This window comes from Lagopus leucura, unplaced genomic scaffold, assembly GCF_019238085.1.
Source record: "Lagopus leucura isolate 7727_CA_CO unplaced genomic scaffold, USGS_WTPT01 Super-Scaffold_73, whole genome shotgun sequence".
NCBI lineage: Eukaryota > Metazoa > Chordata > Aves > Galliformes > Phasianidae > Lagopus > Lagopus leucura.
In genome coordinates, this window is record NW_024962252.1 from 60,006,039 (window position 1) to 60,022,190 (window position 16,152).

Sequence of the window (16,152 nt, forward strand, 5' to 3'; positions counted from 1 at the left end):
GTTCCCCTTCCAAAGGCTTCTTTTTCTAAGCCTCCTCTGTTGTATTTAACTTTTTTTTTTTTTTTTTTTTAATTAGAAAGTTCTGCCTCAGAAAGCCTTAGCATCCTGTGAAGGACCACCTTAGCTCCTGATAACTGTGTACTACCAGTTATCCCAGAGCCAGTCCCAGAGCTAGTCAGAATTACCTTGGGGATCTGAAACTCTGTATAAACCATATAGCTATCAGCAGAACTCACTCTGTGCTCTGTTCTCCTAACAGCTTCTATCCTGGAAATAGCAAGGTGAGAGATGCTGCATATTCATAGCATGGGTTTGACTTGCCCCAGGCATCTCATAAAGGCAATAGAGTCTCCTGTATGAGAAGACCCGATCTCTTACCACCATAATTGTGTCTCAGGGACAGCAAAGGCTATCCAGGGTTTTTTGCATCTGGCTTGAGATAGATGCATCTGGCTTATCTCTGCTGAGCCACAGATGATAGGCTACAATTTGCAATCATATCTAACACTCAGGGCCACAGCATTCCCCTTCACTCTTTATGCAAGAGCCAAGGAAAGGTAAGCGTTGTGAAAACTGAAAAGAGCTGTGTGCTTGTATAAAGGGATGTTTCATCCCTATGGCAGTTCTCAGCATGGTTCCCTGTTTCAAAGGTTATGTTAAGGCAGGAGAAAAGGCCTTTGCTCTTTTTATGTCTTTGAAGACTAAATATTCTAAAATAAAACTCCAGAAGAGACAGTGAACTTGATGCAAGCCTCTGTTATACTCAGCATTAGCATACCAAAGTCACCAGGATGAACCTAGTGGTTGGAGTTTCCCTGTTCATCAGCTGGATTGCTCCACTTTAACAGTGCACTGGTCTAGCACTGGTGTAATACCTTCTCAGTCAAATTCTGTGAACACAGTTTGAAAGACCGTAAGCATTTTTTTTCAGGTGGCCAGGCAAGGAAGGCAAAATAAAAGCTGCTAGTAGGTGAAAAGAATAAAAAAGTAGAATAAGGGAATGTATTATTTCTTAAAGTCACACCAGGAACACTGAAGGAATTCTAAAGAACATTTCTGAGATGAACGGGGAGAGGAATTTTTTTTGGCTGGGGTTGGTGCAAATTGATACTGTGCAAGTACTAAGAGTAGGACTCTCTTTCTAATGGCTCAGGGAATAAATATGGCCACAAGGCAATGTGAAACATCTCCTTGTTCTATTCTTTAATGCTTATCTGTCTCTGTAACAGAATCAGAAAGCTTCATTTCTGCACAGGGAAATACAAATTAAGAATCAAGCCATTGGTCCTTCATTCATAAACCTGATCTTTGCCCAACTATTCTCTCAAACTATCTTTTCCAGTGAAGTCTAATTTTAACTGCATTTGTATATTTATCTTTTCTGAAGCAGGAAATATTAATCACTAAATCTGATTGATCTCACTGCTGCTTACCCCAGGGCAGCTTTTTTAGCTTAAGAAAACTTGTGTCAGTTGACATTGTCATCCACATGCCTTGATGAGTAAAAGCTGAAGCTGAGCTATTTCCATTTTAACTAGACAATAAAGCAGAGAAGCTGATAAACGCTGAGGTAGGGTAGATTTCAGCAGGGAGGTTTTAAGAAATGAAGTTTTCTCATTGGTCTCATACCCATCCTATTACTGGAAATAAAGCCACCTAAGCTCATCCTTTTAATGTTTTTATTAAGAGATCTCATCAAAAGACAGGAGAAGACTGTGCAGCCAACTGAGAAAATTAAGGGGGGAAAGGCTTATTGTTATATAAAAGTCCCTTCCTCCCACTTTCACAGGGCTGTTCTTGATCCTTTCAAGCAGTCTCTCTTTGAGAAAAGAAGATGCTGTTAGCTTGAATCATACAAAGAAGAAATTACAAGTTAGTCTTTTATGTTAATATTTTATTCCATTAATGCCATTATTATTTATCTAGCATGAACTGAGTGCTAGGGGCTTTTCAGATAGCGAGCTCCACATCCCAGTGCATGGTGTATGGGTGATACATGCAAGAGGATATGAGAGCCGTCATCTAATTAGTTTCTGGCCTGTGCCTGAAGAGATGGGTACTGTGGATGCAGCTCTGAGGCACTGGGATAAGTTAGACTACAAACACTCTTCAAAGTTGCTCAGCTATGAGCTTTGAGGTATGAGGCCTGATTTCTCAGTGCATTACTTCTCCTGCTGGTAAAAGAGAAGCCTCTGTGCTTTGTCGCTGTGTCTTTAGATTTCAGAAGGTGTCAGGAAACACATCTTCCCATGTAGATAAGGACTACTTAGCATACTGGGACATGCTCTCATTAGAGGCCTTCATGCACTGCTACAGGGTGATACCTCAGTAAATGCATTTCTTCCTCTGCCAGAACACTTTTTGATTTTCTGTACTCAGTTCCACAAACAAGCAGTGAATTTTCACCTGTATTTTTAACTAGTTTGTTCCATACTTCCTTTTCAAGTTTCCTTTTAAGGAATTAGTATTTTAAATTAAACAGAGAGAAAAGATAAAGGGCAAGCTAAAGGATAGGAGCAAATGATTGTAATTTTTAATATAAAGTTACTTGTAATTTCTTCCAATTTTTGCCATCCTGTGCTTCCTCAAAAAGAAGTTTGATTCTAAAGACAAGCAGAGTTGATTCTTGATTTCTCTGGATATCACTGTAGTGGAAAATTCACTACACTTAATTGCCTAAGCAAGCAATACTTTCTAATCTCAACAGATAAGATTTTCTAAGCTGATGCACTAACCCACCCTCTAATAAAGTCTCTGAAAGGTGAAGATAAAAGGTTGATCTGGTCCAGAGGCGCTCTCTCATTTTTGGTGAAAGGGGTGAGGTTATTCACCTCCACAGGGTCACTGGCACATCAGCACTTCAGAGTGGCCCTTCTGGTGGCCATCAGAAGCAGCACATTAAAGGCATGGCAGAAAAGGAGAAGGAGCTGTGTTTCTTCTTTTCCTTCCCATCTACCCCAGGCATTGTTCATGCCAATGCAGAGGTGACACAGGCACAGTGGAACCAGACTTCTTTTTTAAGCAGCATCAGGGCTGGTAACTGAGCTGGAAGGAACCTCTCTTTTTGTCCTATAGTCTCTCATGGCTCTGTGGACTGCAAAATGCAAAACAGGGATGTTCCTACATTTGGAATTCACACAGTGCTTTCTGGAGCCATGTCACATTGTGCTAAAAACTACAACAGTCATTAAAGGTCTTGAGTCCCAAGGTTCTCTGTAGGGAGGACTGGGCCAGTTATCTCTCACTCTCATGCCAGCTCCACAGGGATAACTTACTCACAGACCATGGGGATATGGGGCTGGGCTCAGTAGCACAGGACACACCAGCTCTATGTGCATCTAGGACATAAAAATCTATAAACATATAGCCTCTGCCAGACCTATCCAAAGTTTTTGGGTATATACTGCAATTCTGAGCTCAAAGAAGTCCAGCAAAGACATTTCATTTGATATCTCTGCCCAGAGCTAGACCATATAATAATTTTGGTCCAGGTATATCTCCAGTACATCTCTGAGAACAAAGCTCATCCTACTTTATACATAGGTTGAATGCCTGCATGCATACATGGGCAAATGTAGAATGGTCTCTGGAGATGGCAGGCAGTCGAGGGTGGAATCTTGCACATTGGGAGCCCACAGTAATTTCAGCCAGTAAATAAATAATGAGTGCCAGCTTCTGACAGTGCCAATTTCTTAACCTTTGGAATCATTACTGACTTCTCCCTTCCACTGGAAAAAAAAGCCTGCAGTTCTTAAAGCTTTCTAAGACACAGGCAAAACATTTAGCACCACAAATAAGCTTGTAATTTGACAGGCAAAATGCCAGGAAAAGTGAAAGCAGATTTCTCCCTCCAAGGCCCTGAATACCTTAGTAATTCTTTGCTTGTTTTCCAAATACTATTTCCTTTTTGTTTAATCACAGGTTCAGGTCAAGATACTCTTCAAAATATCATGCCCTGTCCACATGCATTTTCTTAACCTTAAGGATGCTCAGTTTCCTACTCTGCCAGCCAAAACAAACACAACACAGAAATGCTTACGCACGTCCAAAGCAGCCACCAAGTAGCTTTCATTTTTAGTTTACTGTAAGATGAGCGTACCATCCATCCATGTATTTTTTCCCCTCATGTGCAAAGCCAGCATCCATAACAAGTATTTGAGAAGCTGTATTTGGCATGAAGCTCATCAAAAGGAATTAGCTACAGTAAGTGAACAATAAGTTTAAATGGCAGGGCTACAAAAATAACTTGAGGCTGATCAAGGCCATAGACCGGCAGAATATTTAAGATCCTTGAAAATGAAATAATGCTTTGTTTTCTCTAAGCACCCTTCAGACAAAGAGCCCAATAGGTTTTCACAAGGACTGTGGAAGCTGATGGCACCCCAGGGAAGAGCCTATCTGCCCCAGACTTCCTGTTGCAGAGGAGCCTTTGGCTGCTCTCTCAGGACTGATCTGAAAGGGTGGGACTGCTTTTCTTCCCCTCATTGCCCTCTGAAGAACTAGGTTTCTCCATCACAACTGACTATCCAGTCCTGCAGACATACTTCAGCACTCTCCTGTCTAGAAAGTGGTTCAGGAAAAAGAATAACAGCCTTCACTTCCTTTCTGTGAATTGTGGCATAAGTAGAAGGAGATTGTTACACCATTGTCACTGAGTCACAGCAAAAGAAATTCTCTCTAGATATAGAGGGAAAAAAATCATGTGCCCTATGAGGTGTACTTTTGTCTCTTCTCTTTCCAAAATGGACTATTTTAATAGGCACTTCTCTGCTTTTCTGCATGGATGGCAAGGCATGAAGTTAAACGATTACTCCACATTCACACCAATTTTTGAGGAGAAGCTCACATCCTGGAGGCTATTTTATGCAAATTTTGCAAAATGAAATGACTTCTTGAAGATCACTCTGTACGTTGGTAACAAAGGGCACTCTGGTAGTCTCAGCACTAGTGCCTTGTAGCCAGAATTCAGTTTCTCTGAGGAATGTTCTTGTGGGCAAAAAAAAAACTTAACATGGTGAGATGCCAGGTGTGATTATACTATGTAAACCATCTGAAATACGCAGGTCAAATGGCAAAAAATTAATCTTAAAATTAACCCTTATCAATCAGATTAAAGGGAGAAGAATGACTTAAAGAATTTAATTTTACTTTGAACTCACCAGGGAAACAATGGACTCTGGCCTTGTTCATTAATATTTAATAAGAACATTATTAACTTTCTTAAATAAAGGATTTGATTTCTGACTTGTACGTACTTCTTAGATCCCAGTGGAACTCATATTCTCTATTATCAGCTTTTGCATTTGCTCTTGAGATCTTTTTTATTATTATTTTTTTTTAATTTCTATTTTTCTTCCTCTTCTTGACAATGAATCACAGAGAAGTTGGCCAAGCTGTGGGACAAAGACACCACAGCATCTGGGATGGCTGCAGGAGTGAGAACTGCACGCTAGTTGACTTGCAAATAGACATGGACTTGTTTTGCTTGCAATCCAGTGCAGGCCAATTGTCAAGGGGCTTGACCTCCTAGGAGCTCCCCAGCCTGATCATACAGCCCATTCAATGCAGAAAGGTAGCTTCTAGATGTCCATCCCTGGAGCATTATCAGTCTGCGTCACTCAACCAGAGGAGAAGCCTGTGGACAGCACAGTGATGACTCCCAGCCTGGCTGAGATAGAATCAATCTATCACTCCCTGTCTGTGCCACTCATGTACCACACATCCCACTGTTTGGAGTGCAGAACTGAAGAAAAAGGGAGTGGGGGAAAAAAGACTCTCAAAACCAGCACTTCTTACTGACGTGTAGTTGGGGAGAGGGGAGCTGATGTCAGTCAGGTGAGGAACCCTCCTCTGCTGCTGCCACAGGTGCCAGCAATTCCCTACCTCCACCTTTGGTAATCAGTAAATAGTTGAGGAATGTGTTAATTTGCTGTGTATGCAAGGAGCTTAGAATCTATATTGGTTAATTTAATGACAAAAATGGTTTGCTTCCTAGCTGGTTCTTGATGTGTATTTACTTGGGTGCAGAAATACCTAGGCTCAGTGGGGAGGGATCATGGGCAATCTAGGAGCTGCTTTGCTAAGGAGAAATGGGGAACCTGGGTGTGCTTGGCCCTGCTGGGCTCCTGAGGAGACTGATGGAGTGAAGCTGACGGAGGTATGTTTGGCTTCCCATTTCCTTCAGAGACCTTATTGAAATGGAAGAAAGCATCTTCTTGTGGGACAACAGCAGAGAATTATTTTTTTTTTCTTTTTTTTGGTATCAGTACAGTTTTTGTATTGAAGAACTTGGTAATGCTTTCCTACTGTTCTGGAATTTGTTCTTTCCAGCTGCAAGCTGCAAAATTTCCCAAGATACAAAAAAACACAGGACTTCAGTCAGATTTTGAGGTCAGTGAGAAATATGTGATAGTCTAAGAAACTTCTGTGATGTCCCCCTGGTGTTGTTTGTGAAACACACCATGTACAATGAATGCATTGCATATGCCTTCTGAACTGGAAGATGAAGTTGAGGGAAGGGTTCCATATTTGCCTGCACGTAATGATGATTAATTTAGCCGAAAGTCTGAGACAAGAACAATCACAAATGATTTCTGAAGTTGATTGTATTATTCCATTATGCAGAAAAGGCAAACTACTGGCACACTTTTCTTTCAGAAGGTATGATTAATTCCCATTGATTTAATCACTGTTGGTGTGTGTGTTCGTGTGTCAAGTGGGGACAAAGGAAAGGAGAGAAGGAAGGACCCTACAGCAGAGAACTAAATGTTATCTCTATTCCTGAATTTTCCTTGCTGGGAGTTACTGGAAGGGCCTTGCATATATAGAATAATGTTCATACACCTATTTTATTTTTTGTTGTAAACAGTAAAGTATTTTGTGAACAGAGCAGGAAATACAGATAGTCAAGTCAGATTACTTCAGTGTTTGTGTTAGAGCACTGCAAGTTTAGATTTGAGAGGTTTACAGTGGCATGGTGCAGGGTCTCTAAAAAAGCAAACAAACTTCTGCTAAAATGGAAACACCTTCCTTATGACAACTGCTTGCACAACTGTTGGCAGTTTGCAAAGCCTGCATAATTAGTCATGGGGATAAAGGACAGAAATATTCTTAGGTCCAGCACTTTTTTTGCCCATTTCAGTATTGCTCTTCAAAGCAAAGTGACCATTCTCCTGTATTCTCCTGTATAATAGATATTTCTTCTGACAACTTTCTTCTTTTGGAGGAGAAAAAAAAAAAAAAAAAAAAAGTGTCTCTCAAGGACACCTAATCCCTATTACATGCTCTCAGTTGTTCATTTATGTGGCAAGAAAGGTCATGGTTTAGCTGAGATACAGGCTGATCCTGTAATTTTTTTCTTTTACTTTTTTTTGTTTTACAATCTATTTAGGATTAGAAACTTTCTTAGAGGATGCAATTCTCCCAAAATGGAGTTTGTGTCAAAAAAGGAAAGGCAAGGAAAAATCTTGAAAGTTCTTGTTTCAGCAATTTTCAAAAGTATTTGTGTTTTTTTTTTTTAAAAAAAAAAAAAAAATTAAAAATGTTTTGACGTTTTCCAAATGAAACTTAAACCTTTGTTTCAAAATGACATTTTTCATTTTAAAAGTGACCCAAGCTAAAAAGAAACAAAGTTCAACAAAAGAACTAAGCGCCTAGAGAATAAAATATTTGGTTGACCAGTTTAATCTGAATTATCCTGTTGAGAAACATAACAAAGCACCAAAACAATTTGCTGTAATCAGAATATTTCCTGATTTTGTTAACAAAGGGGAAAAAAAACAAAAACCATGCTTTTTTGTACCCCCTGGCTTTAAGTTGAACCCATGGAAGGAGAAAGCGAACAGTTTTTATTTCATCTGCAGTAAGAGTAAAACCTTGAGTGACAGAAGAGTTGCTAGAATTCAAAGCTCTCTTTTGAATTACAGCAGCTTGGTTGCAAAAGCACAGCAACAACAGACTTAACTGTCTTCTTTTTGGGGATATGAGAACTACAGTCCAAGATCATAAAGCAGACAATGAAAAAAAATTGGTTGACAGTCAGCTCTGAAACTGGCCAGCTGCAACTAGATCATTGAGCCAAGAGGCACCATCAGATCTTTTGAACTGTCATCATCTCTCACCTAAATGCAGTCCCAAGACCTTTAATTCTGTTTCTACAGCCCCACATCGCTGACCTGGCTGCCCCTTATATGTAGCTTCTTTGCAGCTCTTTCCACATAGGCAGCAGCTGCAACACTGAAGGCTATGGATACTGAGCAGGGAGGCTAAAAATACCCCATCATGCATGCCACCACATAGCAGGAGAATTTATTTCTCCGTACTAAATCCCTCCCTGTTGGTTCAGTTACTCTTCCTGCCTGGGCTAGCACATGCTGTCTAAGATTAAGCTGTCTGTGAAAGTGAGACCTGCTGGGAGCAAGGCAAGCCCCCTGGCCACAGTCCCCAAACAGAGCCCTCTGTTTTCTCAGTTGCCTCCTTAGGAGGCTGCTCCCTCAGAGCAGTCAGCATCTGCTTTTCTTCCCAGTTTCAGAGAGAGTCCAGACTGAGGGAGAGGTGGGGGTGCCAAGGTAGATTGGTACGGCACCAAGGACATAGCTGCATGTCCTCTGTCTCTCTATGCCTGCCTTATGGGAAGAGTGCTTAGGGACACTGGATATTCATGCAGTGTTTCATGGGCAGCCTCACGGGGCTTTAGGGCATTTAAAAGAGCATTTCATAACAGCAGAAACTCTGCTGATAGCATGGTGCCCACAGTGTGCTACCAAGGATGGCTGGAACATTACATAGTCTAAAAAGAGCCTTTCAGAAGTGTCACTCCCACACACTAGGGTACAGCAGGAGGTTCTCAGCGGCAGTCTGCATGTCACTCACAGTGGGGACTGCTGGCACAATGGCTTCTGATTTTGCTGCCTATTCAGTATTATTTGTTATATGTTGATATTGTTGATGCACTTAAAGAGATTATATATTTTTCCTGTGGCATAAACAAAATGACTTTCATTTTGCAAGGAGAGTAATGGTAATGAGAAGTCAGGCTTCAAGGGGAAATGATGGTAAGGTTGATGGGAAGGCGAAATAAATCTTGAATGCTCAACTTGGTCTGAGCTGACTCTCATTTCCTTAAATAAATTAATAAATTCAAGTCCACACATGTCCTTACCTTATAGGGAGGGGGAAAAGAGCCTGCAACTTCACAGTGGGTAATGTTTCTAGTAGCTGCTCCCTTGCTATTAGCTCAAATCCTGCTTCAGACAAAATATGGCCTTGGTGGTTCTTCTTGGGCTGATGTCAAAGCCTTGCCCCTGCCTCGAAGCAGCCCAGAGCTAGACATGATCACAGAGACAAAAGATGATGTAGGGACTCCTATGAAGTCAGCCACGCTTAAAGGTCACCTCAGGAGCAGCTCTGGCTCTTCTCCCTCTAACCCACATCATCCTTCCCTCAAGTGCAATAATGATGAACTAGATCAAAATGGGAAGGGGGCATCCCACTATGAATAACCCTGAGTTGCTGCTCCCTGGAATATGCTGAACATTAATTTGTCTTCTGTTCCCATGGGACAGCGTACTGTATATTACAGCCATTTTTTATATGTGGGTTTTTTTTTTCCCCACCCAAATACAGAAGAGTGGCAGCTGAGTTGCTGTATGAGAATAACATTAAAATGTGTAATGCACCATAAATAAACAGAAATAGACAGCCAGGAAGCTGTGGTAATCACTGCTTTGATGTAGCATGAGTTATGATGTGTGTATATATGTGAGTGGGGAGGTGGGGGGTGTTTAAGGGCTTCATGTTTCTTGTGGCGCTTGTTTTGACTCCACTGCAGTTGCTCTGGGAAGAGAGCAAACCCAGCCTGCCATTTACATATCTCCTCCTCAGCACTGACAGCTGCTGTTCCTTGACTAAGAGAAAAGGGGTGAAGCCTACACTGCCTGTTCCCCTTGGGTCTTCCCTCCTCTACACCCCTCTGTCCTCTTGCTATCCCCTGTGCCCTATAGCAAAGCAGGAACAAAATCTTTCCTTCTTCCAGGAAGTGAGTTAAGTCCTTCTGCTACCCTGGCAGGATCTCTCTATCAGCTTCACCTGAGATGATTTATGTTCCTTTGGCCTCATCTACATCAAGCTGTTTTGTTGTTGTTGTTTTTCCCTGCTGACAGCCCACTGCTGCTGGGATAGCAAAAACCACAGTGGATGTGTTAGAGTAGGCAAGCGAGGTTATTAACAAGATGGCCTCATATCTTGCTTGAGGTACTCAACATTAGGAAGGTGGCTGCTGAATTCTGGTGCTCTGAGATCAACTAAGATACTTGCAGTAAGGTGGAAAGACTGGAAAGCCAGCAGAAAAAGATGTGATGCTCTTTGTTGATTATCCTCTATCGGCATCCCATGGACTCCTTTAGCTAGCACAGCACGCCACTTGCTAGAAATAATCTCCTGCCCATCCCTGCAGCAGCAGCAAGGCAGTTTATTAAAACAGCCCTGCTTTCCTCTTGTGCTCTTTGCATTAGTGTTTTTACCTGGAGCCAATAGTCTCCCTCTGAAAAACCTGTTGGGTCTGAATGGCCACAAATGAGTTTGAAAGTGCTTTACTGCTGCTTGGGTTCAATGAATTCTCTGACCTTATGGTAATTTAGGTGTCACAGGGCACCAAGAAATGCCAAAACTCGCCTGCCAGTCTGTAACTAGCTGCACAGCTGCTGCAGAGCAGTGTGCCTGTGAGGCTTAGCTGTGAGCTGAGAGCAGCCAGGCTCTCAGGCCGGCACCCACAAATGCACTTGCATGGCTCCAGGGCTGGAGTGGGGACTCTCCTTGGGCTCAGGGAAAACAGCATCCTGTTCAACTGTGTGCTCTTCTCTTAGCCCTGAGTGAAAACGCCATCGCACACCTCAGTCCTTTTATAAGACATGCTATTTACAAACCAAGAGGAGGCAGAGTAAGTGCAGGACTGTGTTGCCCAGGCTTTCTGCCAGCAGTTGCCTCAGACAGGGAGAAGGTCTGAAAACCCAGAAACAGGAGCACTCAAATATTCACACCTTGTTTTCATTTAGCCTCATCAAGCCTGACTGGCTTAGATGGTTATAATTAACTGCTGAGAATGGGTAAAGATTTCTTGAAACTGCAGCATATTGACATAACCAAAGGCCAAGCAAAAACTATCCACAAGCGGGAAGGATTTTAGTGGGACTGTTTCAATGGGAATTCAGTGTCTAAATATCTCCAGGCACCTGGAGCTAGATTTTTCATGTCACTTAACAGTGTTACTCTTTATTTTGTTCTCATTTTAGCAAAGAGGGAAGGCTGTGCATTGAAATCTTTCTACTTATAGAAACTGCAATGCATAAAAGCGGCAGGCAGTTCTGCTATTTTTCTCCGCAGAATAATGATGCACCTTGGTGGAGGTGAGCTTCAAGTTGAGACTGTAACTAGTCTCCTCCCAAATCAGAAGGATGCGCTTAACTTTATTCATAGGCTTTAAAAATTTTGAGAGAATCACTGCATAGCTGTACAGTAACAGATGCGTTAGGAAATGCTGTCACAGCGTGCATATATTGCCACACATGGTAATTACTCAAATTGCAAGGCAATTATCATTCCTGTACAGAAATAGCTGACTTGCACTTGCATCCCAAATGAAAGGAACACCTTCCTCATTCAGACCTAGCAGGCCTAATTCTGTATCATATTGTAGTTCCATTGCCCTCCAGCAACACAAGAGGCCAAAAATAGCCTCTGGGGAGCACTCTCCAGCATAAGATGTTCATCCCGGACCATCTGTTGACATACCGTAGGGCCTCAATACTAGCTCAGTGGAACTGTCTCATAAACCTCTGCCCAGGGCCCTTGTTGGGAAGGGGCCATGTGTTTGACATATGCAAAAGGAGAACACTGCAGAGCAGTTACTCTCAGGCAGCTTACAGTCCCACAGGCTAAATTAAACTCAGTACAGCAGACAACAATAATTCATGAAGTGCCCCTTCCCTCTTTCCAGTTCCAAAATATTATCTCCTTCCCTCTTGCTCTCTGATTATCCTCTGGCAGACCCATAGCAATCCCTTTTCCTGCAGAGATTTGGGGTGGGACCTGGCAGGGAGCCAGCATCGATGTATTTTGGAGTGGGATGTGGACAGGACTGGGAAAGAAGAGTAGGCTTTGTCTCTTTCATTCTGGTAAGCTGCTCCCTTCAGAGAGCAGTATGACATAAAGGAATGCTACTGTGGATGGCCCTTATGAAGCCCATGGTCTGCCCCTTCCACAAGTGTTCATATCTCTGTTGGCATCATGTGCAGAAGTATAGGAGAAGGAGCTACACTGATACCTCATTACTTTTTCCTTCTGCTGCTTTTTGACCACTTTTCCTTCCTGCTCAAGCCCTTCTGCGCTCACCACCTTCCCCTTTCCACCTGGAAGTATTATTATCAGAAAAAAGAATGATGCCTACGAGAAATGTGTGATGGCGGAGCTTCTGTCTGTTTCTGTAAACAGCAGAATGAAGAGCATCATGTCTTTACCTTCATCCCAGGGTGCTGGCTTATGGTGAAGAAGCAGAAGTTTAGGCAGGGCTTGCGATGCAATTGCTTGTCTTGTAGACATGTAACCTCTTCATGCCTTTTGTTCAGGACAGAAGCTCTCTCCTGTCTGCTTTTTCCAGTTTTCTGTGGCTCTGGCAGGAATGGAGCTTGTGGTTCTCTCCTCCATGGGGGCCCATAATGTGCTTGGGCTTTCATGCCCTGCTACTGAAGTGCAAAGCATAAGGTTACTACCTCTATCCATCTGCCAAGCACCAGCAGTTCAGACACTGACTGTAACCTAAATTTACTTTCTCTTCCTCTGTTTGGATGTTGCTATCAGCATAAATCATACTTCTGTTGTGTACAATACTTTCAAAATTTTAAGATTTCTTCAAAACTAGTATAAACATAAGCAATATCAACTAGTATCAAGATTACTTTTTGCTCTTTGTAAAGACTGTAACTGGTATATTAATGATACAAAATGACTTTTCTTAAATCATCTACCTTTTTTTGTTATCTTTGGAGGCAAAAGCCATCCAGTAAGACTGTGAGGATTTTTTTATTCTTTCTTGATCAGAGGGGAAAAGAGAAAGTATTAAACTTCAAAAGAACATAAGGAGATTTCACAATGCAAGAGTTATTTGACAATGCAATCCTAACTATAACAAATTATTCTGCTAATGTATAATGTAAGTAAAGCATGCTTAAACCAGCACAAAGGTTGATATATCTACGTTTCTAGGAGTCTTTTTTTATTATTATTATTATTTGCAAAACAGAAGCAAATCAAATAGATTTTTTTTTTTTAAATGAAAAATTATTGACACTTCATTTAACTCTGGGTCAACAAAAGGTTTATCATTGTCTTAAATGAAGTCAGAATCATGCTTAGTATCATAAAATTGTCAAGCTGACAGTTGACAAGCTGCTTGTTAATTTTTTTTTTTTTTAATATTTTAAACACATAAATTGTTTTTACAGCTATTTATTCTCCTTTGGAATATATTTTATCTTACACTGGAATTTTATTTTGCATTCTGAAGCCATTATATTTTCATTTTTTATGCTCTTTGAGTGCTCTGCATTTGTCCAAAAGATGTAAGTATGCCAGTGAGTGACTGCATGCAAGTTCAGTGCTCTGCTTTCAGGCAGTTTACGACATTCAGTCAGTTCAGTCAGTGTCTCTTCTGAGAAGAGGTTTGTATTTTATTATTACTGTTGTTTGGTAAACCTTCTGACACATTATTGCTAGGATTTCAGGTTAATCCAGTATTATAGTTCTCAGCATTTCTTCTTCATATTTGCTGGGCTTTTTTGTTTGTTATTATTATTTTCAAAGAATAACATTAATTAAATTTGTATATAAACCATGGTACCTCATAAAACATATCACAATTTTAGGAAGATAATACTAGCATGAAAATATTAGTACCAACTGCATTCATCCAACTGTTCATTAAAAAGAAAGATACATTCTCTAAATTGGTTAAGTTTTAAGGTCATGTACCTCCTTTTAATAGCCCAGCCTTTGAAGGAGCATTCTTCCAGTTGTTAAATTGGCTCTAAACATAAAGTTGATGTGCATGTGCGTGAAATTTGTATTCACACAGATAACTGAAACAAGGCTTATATCTTTTTCCCCCAAAGGCATGTTTTCCCACCTTTATAATGCTCCTACTCTTGAGGCATGAAAATGTGTGAGCCAGGTCCTCAGATCTCTCATATACCTGACATATGGGGAAATTTGAAAACAGAAAATTCTCATAAGCACCCACTCATTAACCCTGCATCATGGAGGTTAAAGTTCAGAGAAGGTGATAATAAACTTTGTTGACAAATTCTTGGCTCTAAGATATGGCAGACAGAAAGAAGAATTTCTATGTAAAAAAGCAAAATTAGCAATATGACAGCAGCTGAGGTCTGAATGCTGTAGTAATGGATGCTGAGTTATAGAAGTTAAAGGTCAGTCATTCAAATATCAGTTATTTTATTTGACGTACATAATTAGTAGCCATTAGCAGCCATTTCAACTGTCTGGTAATTGTTTATTTACTTTTGCTTCATGTCCCCAGTGCAGCACAAAACAGTCTCAACACGCTGATATATCCAGCAGCAAAAAAAAAAAAAAAAAAAAAAAGCCTACCCTGTAGTCAGAGGTGTCATTGCAGCAGGGACAGAGACACTTTTAGTGTCTGGGTACCACTAGAAGAATGCTTTGCATTATGAACCTCAGTGCATAGCAGTTGCCTCAGTATGTACTCATCATTCCTGGTCAGATTTATCCAATTTGCTTAGTACTGGAACAAATATTTCTGTTCCTGCTGAAAACAGGCTTACAGAAACAGGGATGCATTGTTCCTCCTGTTTCAAAACACTTATGCAAGATTTATGGAGATTGTGTGGCAGGATGACTGATGAGGTAAGTTCTCTGTCAGGAAAATGAGCAAAAAATAGAAGCAGAGGCACTAGTGTCATAATTGCAGTGGTGCACTGGAAAGCACAGCCACTTCACAGATACTCATTCTAGCTCACTCTCTACTTACCTCCTGATACCATGGTTTTACAGATTTGGAGCAGCCTTGGTCATGAAGACAGTTCAGTTGCCTTAAATGAAACTGTTTGTGTACAGCATGTGATAATCATGAAACAAAAACTTAAACTTTAAGAATTGAATGGTATCTAAAGCCACGTGACACAGACAGTCAAATGTCTCTGTGATGAAAAAGCGTGAACTGAAATGCTATGCTTTGCTGGTGAGAACTTTCTATGGAGACGGCGATAAAAATACAAATAGCTGGTTCTTTTACTACCAGTAGGAGACTAGGTGAAATAAATGTTTCAGCTCATCATCCTTTATCACTGCAATCTTTTTTTTTTCTTTTGGGTCTCACTAGTGAAATAAGTTATGCTTGCTTCTCTATTTACTGCCATTGCCCTGTATCAGAGTTTAGCCTACACTTTGCTGTTTAATTCTGATAGCTGAATGCTTTTAAATTAAATTTATTATAGGGGAAAGTTCTGCACAGAATTAAGAGAAATTCCATCACATAATGGTATTTGTAAAGGAGATCTAAATTTTCCTCCGAAGTGTACACTAACTGCTTAAATCCCCTCACCTCTGACTTCTCCTTTCACCCTATAGTTAAAGATATTGATATGATTATACGAACTAGAAAAACAGCAAAGTGGTCAACGGTGCAGGAAAGCAACTGTGTTTGCAAGTAAGTACACAGCAAATTTCAAATCTTAGTTTAATTCTAGTAGCAGTAGATTCTTTGGAATCTGAAATACAAATTCTGCTGTGAATAAATAGCTGCTTCTTGAAGCAACTAATCTGAAATTTCCCCAAAATACATTTATTAATTTCTCAGAACTAATAGGTGGATGCTGGATCAGACAGTATTTAAGTTGCATCATCATATCAGGAATGAAAACATGGAAAAAGAAGGTGATCATGTTCAGTTCATAAAAATGGAAAACTGTGTAGAAGTGAAGAGAAATGGTTAAAAGGATTAGATAAAGAATTAAATGCTTAGAGGAGCGTGCTTTATTAGACCATGAGTGTTCATATATTTCACATACTAAAAAAAAATGATTTTCAAAAAAAGACAGTATATTTAAATAACAGAATAAAGGA